The 12,502-nt window shown below is 51.1% G+C and overlaps 1 protein-coding gene across 6 annotated transcripts in view; it reads right to left on the bottom strand.

The window, feature by feature from the left end:
• Window positions 1-12,502, bottom strand: part of LOC144791764 (disintegrin and metalloproteinase domain-containing protein 28-like) — a 3,516,669-nt gene that overhangs the window by 712,167 nt on the left and 2,792,000 nt on the right. The window lies entirely within an intron of this gene.

The following is a 12,502-nucleotide window of genomic DNA, read 5'->3' on the forward strand; positions in this document are numbered from 1 at the left end:
TCACAACGATGGAAGTACCTTGGCACTCACAAGAATTGTTAAATGGTGTTTCTTTTTAGAAAGTGTTGATATGACGAGTTGTGTGGGTAATACTTAGGTGCCTGCATGATAGTTGTCTCACAAGAAAGTGCACACAAAAATAAAATTCCAATTTTTTTGACGAAGCAGGCATCTTTTGAAGTAGGCCAGTGTTAGTGATCAATGTTGTACCTTGATCTCCATATACATGTTCCCACTGTGGTCTTGAAATCTTGAGACTCCTTTGTTGTCAATTGTGCAAACTAATGTATGCCAAGCCATCAAGACATCAGTTAGACCATGTATCTGGCCAATATGCTACACCATTTTATTGTAACAGTATTTCATGTTAAAGTGTGCCAGCTCTTTCTATGGATGTGTATATGTGTTTTTGTGATCATTTCCTTGTGAGTCAGATTTCATGCAGGCACTTACGTGTTTGCTTCACAAGATGGAGCATGAACCCATTAAATACAAGTTGAATGTGTGAAGTATGGTGAGTCCCAAGCAGCCAACTATTTTTGACATTATTTTCCCCCCAGAAGTAGTGACAGAACTCTGAGTGTGGTTCACCTTGGGGAGTGTGGTGTGTTACTTTGCCTTGAGGGGCAACAGTACTGTTCATTTGTTTTTCGACTTGAAGTGGCATTAGTTCTTGGTATAGATCTGCTCTCCTGTGACAAAACAGGAGCTTCTCTGTGTAATTCCCATTCAAGTTGTGGCCTGGTGTGTTCTTTGGATCCTTGTGTCCAAGTATCATTGTGTCTATACCAACTGGTCAGTACGATTTTCAAATACGTGCAGAGCTATCTGGCTGTTACTCATGATGCCTGCCTTGATTTGCAGTGTGACCTACTGATTTTGTGCTCATGTGTCAGATGTGTACAGGTGACTGATGCCTTTTTGTTTTTTCTCCTTGCCCACAGCATCATCGACAGACACAGGAGGAGACATGAGCACGGACCAAGAGGAGGGACCCATCAGCAATGCCACCACAGCTGAGGAGTTGGAGGAAGAGAGTGGCACGGAGGGTGAGGGGAGTCAGCCGGCCGGACCTTTGGAAGGCACCACCACCTACCATGTGGATGGATCGGCTTCTGACTCCCAGGAGAGGGGGAATACGCAGCAACACTAACTTCCATCTCTGTGTCTGTCCCCGCCTCCTCCAGACCCATCTCCACCCCCCAGTATCTAGTGTCCCTTCTGTCCGTGCTGCCCCTCATGTCTCCTTTGTCCCCGGCACCGCAGCCCCTGCTACTGTCTCTCATGCTGCCCTCAGTGCTGAGTCTGTGAACCTACTCCGGCAGATTCATGTTGGTCAGACATCAATGCTGACTGTCCTCCATGGCCACACTAGTATCCTGACACAGTTGTTGTCATTCATGGAGGGCATGTCAGCTATGATGTCTGACCAACGTCGGATTCTAGCATCCATGGACTCGTCACTGACGGCAGCAGTTGCCCTCCTGCAGCGGTCTGGCCCCCCTCCTTCAGACCCATCCACACCCCCCTCTCCCAAGCCTGTCCAGAGCACACGCAGACGCGCAAGATCTCAAACATCAACAGACACAACCACCACAGCAACACGAAAGTCTCGGCGCAGATCTGCAGGCACACAATCTCAGGGGGATGCAGGCACACCCGCAGGGACTGGGGACAGACGGCAGGCACGCAGCCACAGACACCACCCGCAAGACTCAGAGCCCTCTACCTCTACTCCCATTGTGTCCCCGGGTGAAGGTGGTGGTCTGGCGGAACTGTCAGCATTGTGCAGCGCTGAATTTCTTTCCACCTTTGGCGCTACACAAGCCACTGAGGAGGATTCCTCCCCCCCTGCACCCACAACACCTACCCTTCCCTCTCCTGTCCCTGCGGTGCCGGTCCCTGAGCCAGATGATGCCTCACACGGGTCCACAACCCTTTAGCTCCATTCTGTGCAGGCAAGTTTGGGGGCGACCACCTCCCCAACGTCCCCAACACAAACTTTTATGTGGACTGGCCATTGGCCTTCTTGGAGCCTGGACTAATTTTTCAAAAAAGTTTACTTTGTGGCGAATAAAGGATTTTATTTTTCATTCTGAACTACTGCATTTCAGGTACTTGCTTTAGGTGCTGAGGGCCTAGGAGTTGGTGCCATGGTAATGTTATGGGGTTCAGACAGATGTCTATTTTATGATGTTGATGAGGTGGACCATGGTACGTATGTGCCATCACAATGTCTCAGCAAGTTATCATTGGTTGTGTGTGTCCAGTTTGGCTACAGACATTGTCCCAAGGAGTGTTCCTACCTCTGTGACAACTGAGATCTTCAGTACAGACATTTGCACAATTGTTGTGCATACATGTGTGCAGAGTTCATATTTACTTGATGGTTCCCTTCAGCAATGGCCATGCCTGCTCACAAATGACTACTGCTCATACGTCGGTGCCATCCATGCAACTCACTGTACTTGTGTTTTGAGTGTGTACTAATGCCTTCATGGGCACATTCACTGTTTTTCCTACTATACAGGTGTGTAATCCCAGCCTACCCCTATGTAGGAAATTGTTCTGCAGGGTATTTGTGCACATGACTCACAATGTTGTGCATTGTATCTAAGGGGTTTCAAGCCTATTCCTTCCATGAGAGAGTACATGTTGGTGGTGTGACCACCAGCTGGACATTCACATCAGCCCAGGTATGTGCATGACAGTGTGTGTTCCCTTTCGCTCTCTTAGTTTGATGGGCTGTTACATGATTATACACTATTGTGTCATGATGGTAGGGTGTGTAGGGTGCCTGCATACTCCATGGGTGGATATGCATATGGGATGTGACATCACACCCACATGTGGTGTGTCATGCAGTGTTTTGACAGAAATCCATCCACCGAGGAGTGGGACACTGCTGTTAGTGATGTGTTGCTATGGCACTATCAGTAAACTCATAAGTTAGGGATGTTAACATACCACCATGTATTTGTGGATTGATGGTGATAGTGCCCCCACCCTATAACTGAGCACTGCTGGGAGTCATATGCACCCACCCCTCCTATGTCTGGGCACTGCTGGGAGTCCTCTGCACACACCCATATGCTGTTGGGCACTGCTGTGAGTCCTCTGCACTCACCCCTATACTGTTGGGCACTGCTGGGCATCATATGCACCCACCCCTCTTATGTCTGGGCACTGCTGGGAGTCATATGCACCCATCCCTCTTATGTCTGGGCACTGCTGGGAGTCCTCTGCACCCACCCCTCTTATGTCTGGCCACTGCTAGGAGTCATATGGACACACCCCTCATATGTCTGGCCACTGCTAGGAGTCATATGGACACACCCCTCATATGTCTGGCCACTGCTGGGAGTCATATGCACCCACCCCTCTTATGTCTGGTCACTGCTGGGAGTCATATGCACCCACCCCTCCGATGTCTGGGCACTGCTGGGAGTCCTCTGCACCCACCCCTATGCTGTTGGGCACTGCTGGGAGTCCTCTGCACCCACCCCTATACTGTTGGGCACTGCTGGAAGTCATATTCACCCACCCCTCTTATGTCTGGGCACTGCTGGGAGTTCTCTGCACCCACCCTCTTATGTCTGGCCACTGCTGGGAGTCATATGCACCCACCCCTCATATGTTTGGCCACTGCTGGGAGTCCTCTGCACCCAACCCTATACTGTTGGACACTGCTGGGAGTCCTCTGCACCCACCCCTCTTATGTCTGGGCACTGCTGGGAGTACTCTGCACCCACCCCTATGCTGTTGGGCACTGCAGGGAGACCTCTGCACCCACCCCTATACTGTTGGGGACTGCTGGGAGTCCTCTGCACCCACCCTCTTATGTCTGGCCACTGCTGGGAGTAATATGCACCCACCCCTCATATGTCTGGCCACTGCTGGGCGTCATATGCACCCACCCCTCTTATGTATGGGCACTGCTGAGAGTCATATGCACCCACCCCTTTTATGTCTGGGCACTGCTGGGAGTCCTCTGCACCCACCCCTCTCATGTCTGGCCACTGCTGTGAGTCATATGCACCCACCCCTCATATGTCTGGCCACTGCTGGGAGTCCTCGGCACCCACCCCTATACTCGTGTACACTGCTGGGAGTCCTCTGCACCCACCCCTCTTATGTCTGGGCACTGCTGGGAGTCCTCTGCACCCACCCCTATGCTGTTGGGCACTGCTGGGAATCCTCTGCAACCACCCCTATGCTGATGGGCACTGCTGGGAGTCCTCTGCACCTACCCCTCTTATGTCTGGCCACTGCTGGGAGTCATATGCACCCACCCCTAATATGTCTGGGCACTGCTGGGAGTCATATGCACCCACCCCTCCTATGTCTGGGCACTGCTGGGAGTCCTCTGCACCCACCCTATGCTGTTGGGCACTGCTGGGTGTCCTCTGCACCCACCCCTATACTGTTGGGCACTGCTGGGAGTCATATGCACCCACCCCTCTTATGTCTGGCCACTGCTGGGAGTCACATGCAGCCACCCCTCTTATGTCTTGGCACTGCTGGGAGTCCTCTGCACCCACCCCTCTTATGTCTGGCCACTGCTGGGAGTCATATGCACCCACCCCTCATATGTCTGGCCACTGCTGAGAGCCATATGGACCCACCCCTCTTATGTCTGGGCACTGCTGGGAGTCATATGCACCCACCCCTCTTATGTCTGGGCACTGCTGGGAGTCATATGCACCCACCCCTATACTGTTTGACACTGCTGGGAGTCCTCTGCACACACCCCTCTAATGTCTGGCCACTGCTGGGAGTCCTCTGCACCCACCCCTATGCTGTTGGGCACTGCTGGGAGTCCTCTGCACCCACCCCTATGCTGTTGGGCACTGCTGGGAGTCATATGCACCCACCCCTCTTATGTCTGGCCACTGCTGGGAGTCCTCTGCACCCTCCCCTATGCTGTTGGGCACTGCTGGGAGTCCTCTGCACCCACCCCATAGCAGGTGGGCACTGCTGGGAGTCATATGCCCCCACCCCTCTTATGTCCGGCCACTACTGGGAGTCCTCTGCACCCACCCCTATACTGTTGGGCACTGCTGGGAGTCATATGCCCCCACCCCTCTTATGTCTGGCCACTGCTGGGAGTCCTCTGCACCCACCCCCATATTGTTGGGCACTGCTGGGAGTCATATGCACCCACCCCTCTTATTTCTGGCCACTGCTGGGAGTCATCTGCACCCACCCCTATGCTGTTGGGCACTGCTGGGAGTCATATGCACCCACCCCTCATATGTCTGGCCACTGCTGGGAGCCCTCTGCACCCACCCCTATACTGTTGGACACTGCTGAGAGTCCTCTACACCCACCCCTCTTATGTCTGGGCACTGCTGGGAGTCCTCTGCACCCACCCCTCATATGTCTGGGCACTGCTGGGAGTCATATGCACCCACCCCGCATATGTCTGGCCACTGCTCGGAGTCATATGCACCCACCCCTCCTATATCTGGGCACTGCTGGGAGTCCTCTGCACTCACTCCTCTTATGTCTGGCCACTGCTGGGAGTCATATGCACCCACCCCTCATATGTCTGGCCACTGCTGAGAGCCATATGGACCCACCCCTCTTATGTCTGGGCACTGCTGGGAGTCATATGCACCCACCCCTCTTATGTCTGGGCACTGCTGGGAGTCATATGCACCCACCCCCATACTGTTTGACACTGCTGGGAGTCCTCTGCACCCACCCCTCTAATGTCTGGCCACTGCTGGGAGTCCTCGGCACCCACCCCTATGCTGTTGGGCACTGCTGGGAGTCCTCTGCACCCACCCCTATGCTGTTGGGCACTGCTGGGAGTCATATGCACCCACCCCTCTTATGTCTGGCCACTGCTGGGAGTCCTCTGCACCCTCCCCTATGCTGTTGGGCACTACTGGGAGTCCTCTGCACCCACCCCATAGCAGGTGGGCACTGCTGGGAGTCATATGCCCCCACCCCTCTTATGTCCGGCCACTACTGGGAGTCCTCTGCACCCACCCCTATACTGTTGGGCACTGCTGGGAGTCATATGCCCCCCCCCCTCTTATGTCTGGCCACTGCTGGGAGTCCTCTGCACCCACCCCCATATTGTTGGGCACTGCTGGGAGTCATATGCACCCACCCCTCTTATTTCTGGCCACTGCTGGGAGTCATCTGCACCCACCCCTATGCTGTTGGGCACTGCGGGAGTCATATGCACCCACCCCTCATATGTCTGGCCACTGCTGGGAGCCCTCTGCACCCACCCCTATACTGTTGGACACTGCTGAGAGTCCTCTACACCCACCCCTCTTATGTCTGGGCACTGCTGGGAGTCCTCTGCACCCACCCCTCATATGTCTGGGCACTGCTGGGAGTCATATGCACCCACCCCTCATATGTCTGGCCACTGCTCGGAGTCATATGCACCCACCCCTCCTATATCTGGGCACTGCTGGGAGTCCTCTGCACCCACCCCTATGCTGTTGGGCACTGCTGGGAGTCATATCCACCTAAATATTTATATATATATATATATATATATATATATTTTACGATTAAAAGATATTACAAAAACTCCAGACCCTGTGACACACTGTACCCCAACATTCCTGCCGTGTGTGCGGCTCGTATCGCTATTGCAAAGGTGATATACGCGAGCGTATGACGCACCGTACCACAACATTCATGGCGTGCGTGCGGCTCGTATCACTATTGCAATGGTGATATACGCGTGTGTGTGACGCACCGTACCCCAACATTCCTGCTGTGTGTGCGGCTCGTATCACTATTGTAATGGTGATATACGTGAGCGTGTGACGCACCATACCCCAACATTCCTGCCGTGAATGTGGCTCGTATCACTATTGCGATGGTGATATACGCGAGCGTGTGACGCACCGTTGTTGCGGTACGTTGTACTCACCGTATGCGCCGTTGTCGGTTTCTGTGCACCAGGGCGTAGGCGTACAGGACTAGGATGACACGGACGATGGGGTTCATGGCGTGTATGTCGCGTACCGGGGTGTGGTTCAAGCTGGACTCTGGTTTTACGCTGTTTTCAGGTCCCTTAGAAAAAGGGTCGTATAGAGTGTTGAATAGACGAATCGTGCTTGCTGGGACGGAAAGTGCTGCCTGTTTACGTACGGACATCGCGTACAGCGTGAACCGGATGCAAAACGTATGTATTTTTGTTTCGTATGGAGTTTGGTACGAATCGTACGGGATGTGCTTTGGGTTAGGATCGTACTTGACCATACGTACAAGGGGCGTTGTAGGATACGATTCATACGGGAAATACGCTCCGTACAGCTATTCAGAGCACCTTTTTCCGGATCGGAATCGACCTCTAGGTATGTCTATTTAGCCAAAGTTATAACTCATGATTTTGTTTTTTTGCGGGGAACAGAAGCTGGCGGTGACTCAGGTTCACTTGGATCAAGGGAAACACTGTCAAAATCGATGGAGTAGCCAGATGCCATTTGATCTATCTTTGGTAGATCAACAAGTTTTGTTGAACTTGCGCTACCCCCTGTAGAAGCATATTGAGGTAGATGTCGGTGGTAGGCCAAATTGATATCTGTGTTTCATTTGTGCTTTGATGTTCAATTTCAATAGGTACAGCTATTCTGTAGGATGCCCCGAATTCTTTGTTGTCCACAATCTTTTCTCTGACCAGACCTCTGAATTTTGTGATCCAGACAGGTCTTGCCGTGACTGATTTTACTTCCCTAGTGGCAGTGCAATTTACTTGGAAGTTGCATTGCAGTGCCTGAAATTCATTGAGTTCCTGTAAAACAGCCAAATGGTTATCGAAGTCAAATGGTTTTTTATCCGCTATTGTGCTTCCACAATCGAGGTCAGGTACCCACATTTGTGTCCCAAATTGGACCTTGTAAGGAGTATGGCCTCCTGGGGAACTTCTTGGCATGGTATAAAGTGCCCTCTGGACCCCCTACAGGTGATTGACCCAACCACCACCCAAGCCTTATACCCTTGCAGTTAAGGATTGCTTTAAGTCTCAGTTCTTCCTATCCAGTATTGCATTTCCCTCTGGATGATAAGGAGATGTGTTCCACAATGCAACACCAAAACTTTGCATGACTTCCTTGTAAGCCAGAGAGCTAAATGTGGGGCCACGGTCAGAATGTAATGTGCAAACTGCTTATGTCCCTATAAAGACTCGCAAATCCTTTATAACAGTTTGGGCGGCAGCCGAGCACTGAGGTCAAACCCATAGGTATCCAGAGCATGAATCCACTGCCACCAAGAGGTACTTGTAAGCCCCATCAGATTGTAGGGGGCCACAGTGGTCTAGACACTTGAGGAGGTCTGTCTTATATTAGTAGTGATGTTTGTGGTGGGCGGGCTACAGTGGAACCCTTCATCAGCTGACAGATGTTGCACTTAAGGACAAATGCTTTTGTATGTTTTGTTAAATCTGGTCACCAATAGCGTTGTTTCAGTAGTAACTTAAGACAAAATCCTAATTTAAGACAAAATCCCAACTTAAGACAAAATCCTAACTGAAGTCAAAATACTAGCTTTACCACTACTAAATGCCTTCTGTGAATACCAAAAGTTATAAGTTTAGGATTTTGTCTCAGATTAGTTCTATGAATCGGCCCCTGTGTCTTTCAATCAATAAATCAATCATATCATTTGTAAAGAGCACAACTCACCCGTGAGTGTCTCAAGGCGCTGGGGTGGGAAATGATGCTACTGCTCGAAAAGCCAGGTCTTGAGGAGTTTTCTGAAGGTCAGCAGGTCTTGGGTCTGCCGTAGGTGGCAGGGGAGGGTGTTCCAGGTCTTGGCGGTGAGGTGGGGGAACGATCTGCCGCCGGAGGTCGCTCTTTGGAAGCGGGGGCCTTTGGCGAGGGCGAGGTCGGTGGAGCGGAGCTGGCGGGTGGGGGTGTAGAAGCTGATTCGTCGGTTGAGGTATGTTGGTCCGTTGTCGTGGAATGCCTTGTGTGCGTGGGTGAGGAGCTTAAAAGTTATCCTCTTGTTGACCGGGAGTCAGTGCAGGTCTCTTAGGTGGGGTGTGATGAGGCTGCAGCGAGGGATGTCGAGGATCAGGCGTGCAGAGGCGTTTTGGATGCATTGGAGCCGTCTCAGTCTGCATTCGTCCTTTTACAATTGCACAGGCTGTGCTGTATTGCTCTTTACTTACTATGAAAGGCTGAGCAGAACTGTCAGTGTAAATGATGTATTCATACTGATCTAGAGACATTATTTTATTTAGTTGAGGATATTCCTGTTCGTACTGCAGAAATGCTTGTGTTTTTAATGTAGAATCAAATTTATAGTCTACGTCTGTTGCAGTGAGAGAATTAACCCATTGTTCCATCGCGGATGCAGTGCTTGAGTGTTTGGAACGCTTGCCTTGGTAACAGCCTCTAAGGCAGGTACTGAGTTATGACAATTATTCATTTCTCCTGAGCAAGTGCTCATTCTCTCACTACAGCAGAATTTTGTCTGTAGAAGGAAACGCATTTCAGCATTTGTGTACAAGTGTGATTTGTATGCTATGGGTACCGTTTCGCCTTCATTGAAGGTTGGGTAAGTGTATCTAGATTGACCTACGATTACACAGATCACCAAATTTATGGTATTTACACATGTGTGTAGGTATATGGAAGATATCATGTCGACTTGTAAGGAACAAAGGATAGCTGTGTGTTCCTGTGTCCAATGTCAAACTGAATAATCAGGTCTGATTAAATTGTAGAAAGGTTTTACTCTTTCTGAGTAGTCCAAAATGTATGTTCTACCAAAATTTAGGAATCCCAATATGGATTGTAAATCTTTCAGAGTTTTTGGAGTTGGAAAATTAGCTGCTAGCCTTTTACCTTCACTTGAGAGCTCATATCCCAAAAATAGGACATTGCCATGTGCAATTTTGGATTTTTGAAAGTTAAAATTGTAGCCCTCGTAGGCGAACCCCAAAATTATGTTGTTTACCCTGGTCAAGTGGTCCAAAAATTCATAATCCATCAGATAAATATCATCTAAATATGACAATGCCTCCTCATCAAAAATTTTAAGTAACTCTGTTACCCTTGCTGACTGGACTGTTCCCATGAGGCACAGGGTCAGACTGATTTGCATATAGCCTTGTCTGAACTGGGGTGGCAGAGTGGGCTAAAGAACGGTGATGGATCAAACCCAGATCTTTTGACTGGGTGTGAGTGTTTGATTGGTTCAGATGCTCCATCCATCACCACCCCCTTTTGTACTGCTTTGGCCGCCATAAGTGTGGCAGGGTATGCTCAGATGTGAGTCCCTTGCTCACTTTGCCACTGGATTCAAGCAAGCCGGGCTGAAGATGGCTGGAATGCCAGAAACCGGTCCTCGGAAGCTTGTTTCCGGTCCAGGGAAGGCATGGCTTGGCAGTTCGGGCTGGACTGTTCCCATGAGGCACAGGGTCAGACTGATTTGCATATAGCCTTGTCTGAACTGGGGAGGCAGAGTGGGCTAAAGAACGGTGATGGATCAAACCCAGATCTTTTGACTGGGTGCGAGTGTTTGATTGGTTCAGATGCTCCATCCATCACCACCCCCTTTTGTACTGCTTTGGCCGCCATAAGTGTGGCAGGGTATGCTCAGATGTGAGTCCCTTGCTCACTTTGCCACTGGATTCAAGCAAGCCGGGCTGAAGATGGCTGGAATGCCAGAAACCGGTCCTCGGAAGCTTGTTTCCGGTCCAGGGAAGGCATGGCTTGGCAGTTCGGGCTGGACTGTTCCCATGAGGCACAGGGTCAGACTGATTTGCATATAGCCTTGTCTGAACTGGGGAGGCAGAGTGGGCTAAAGAACGGTGATGGATCAAACCCAGATCTTTTGACTGGGTGCGAGTGTTTTTTTGGTTCAGATGCTCCGTCCATCACCACCCCCTTTTGTACCGCTTTGGCCGCCATACGTGTGGCAGGGTATGCTCAGACGTGAGTCCCTTGCTCACTTTGCCACTGATTCAAGCAAGCCGGGCTGAAGACGGCTGGAATGCCAGAAACCGGTCCTCGGAAGCTTGTTTCCGGTCCAGGGAAGGAATGGCTTGGCAGTTCGGGCTGGACTGTTCCCATGAGGCACAGGGTCAGACTGATTTGCATATAGCCATGTCTGAACTGGGGTGGCAGAGTGGGCTAAAGAACGGTGATGGATCAAACCCAGATCTTTTGACTGGGTGTGAGTGATTGATTGGTTCAGATGCTACGTCCATCACCACCCCCTTTTGTACCGCTTTGGCCGCCATAAGTGTGGCAGGGTATGCTCAGACGTGAGTCCCTTGCTCACTTTGCCACTGGATTCAAGCAAGCCGGGCTGAAGACGGCTGGAATGCCAGAAACCGGTCCTCGGAAGCTTGTTTCCGGTCCAGGGAAGTCATGGCTTGGCAGTTCGGGCTGGACTGTTCCCATGAGGCACAGGGTCAGACTGATTTGCATATAGCCGTGTCTGAACTGGGGTGACAGAGTGGGCTAAAGAACGGTGATGGATCAAACCCAGATCTTTTGACAGGGTGTGAGTGTTTGATTGGTTCAGATGCTCCATCCATCACCACCCCCTTTTGTACCGACAACAACCCAGGGCTATTTTTATACCCTTGGGGAAGTCTGCAAAATTGACGGTGAGAGCCTCCACCACCTGAGTCACTGGAGGAGGGAGCTGACGCAATTTCGCAATTCCCCCAGGGGACGACTACAACTCCCGACACTCCTCCTGCTGGGCTTGCTCATTTAAGCGCGCTATGTTCCCGTGGCTGGTATAGCCGCTACTGCATGAGTCACTGGAGGAGGGGGAGGACGCAATCCCGCCATCCTGCAGGGGAGAGCTACAACTCCCAACCCCCCTGCTGCTGGACTCCTGCATTTAAGCGTGCTGTGTTCTAAAGGCGCGGGACGCCCCTGGGCAAAGCCCAGGCCAAGGGCAGGCCCATCCATGCCTGTTGGAGCCCAGAGGAGGCTAGGCCCACCCTCTAACATCTGGAGCTCTTACAAGGTACTTTGCCAATATAATTTGTTTCCCTGAAGTGCTCGTTTGACTGCACCGCAGTGTGAAATGAAGTGGAAAGGCCAAAGCGAGAAAGCGGCAGGAGGGACTGCAGCTACGCTTGATGCAATGTTAATTAGGCCAGCGAGTGTACTCACGCATGAAGTCGAATTAACTGAGCGGCGCTTATCTTTGGAGCCTCTTGTTTCCCAGATGCGGTCCTCAGTAGGGGGCACAATTGTTGATAATAATACCACTCAGCCCTTGCAACTACTTCCATCTGAAAACCCGATATCAAGTATTTTGGACATTCTTGCCGTTGCATTTGCCCCCAACAAAACACCTATTAGGAAGCCCGACCTTTGTACCCACCATGAACTTAATAACAAACCGCCAGTTAAGAGATGAAGGGGTTTTGGGGTTCAGAAGCCAAAGCCTGCCAGAACTGCTCAACCAAGAAAATCAAGACGGGCCACTAACATGGTAAACCCAGGAACTGGTACACCACAACCATTGTCTTTGACCACTTTGACCATGACTC

This window comes from Lissotriton helveticus, chromosome 11 (genome assembly GCF_964261635.1).
Source record: "Lissotriton helveticus chromosome 11, aLisHel1.1, whole genome shotgun sequence".
Taxonomy (NCBI): domain Eukaryota; kingdom Metazoa; phylum Chordata; class Amphibia; order Caudata; family Salamandridae; genus Lissotriton; species Lissotriton helveticus.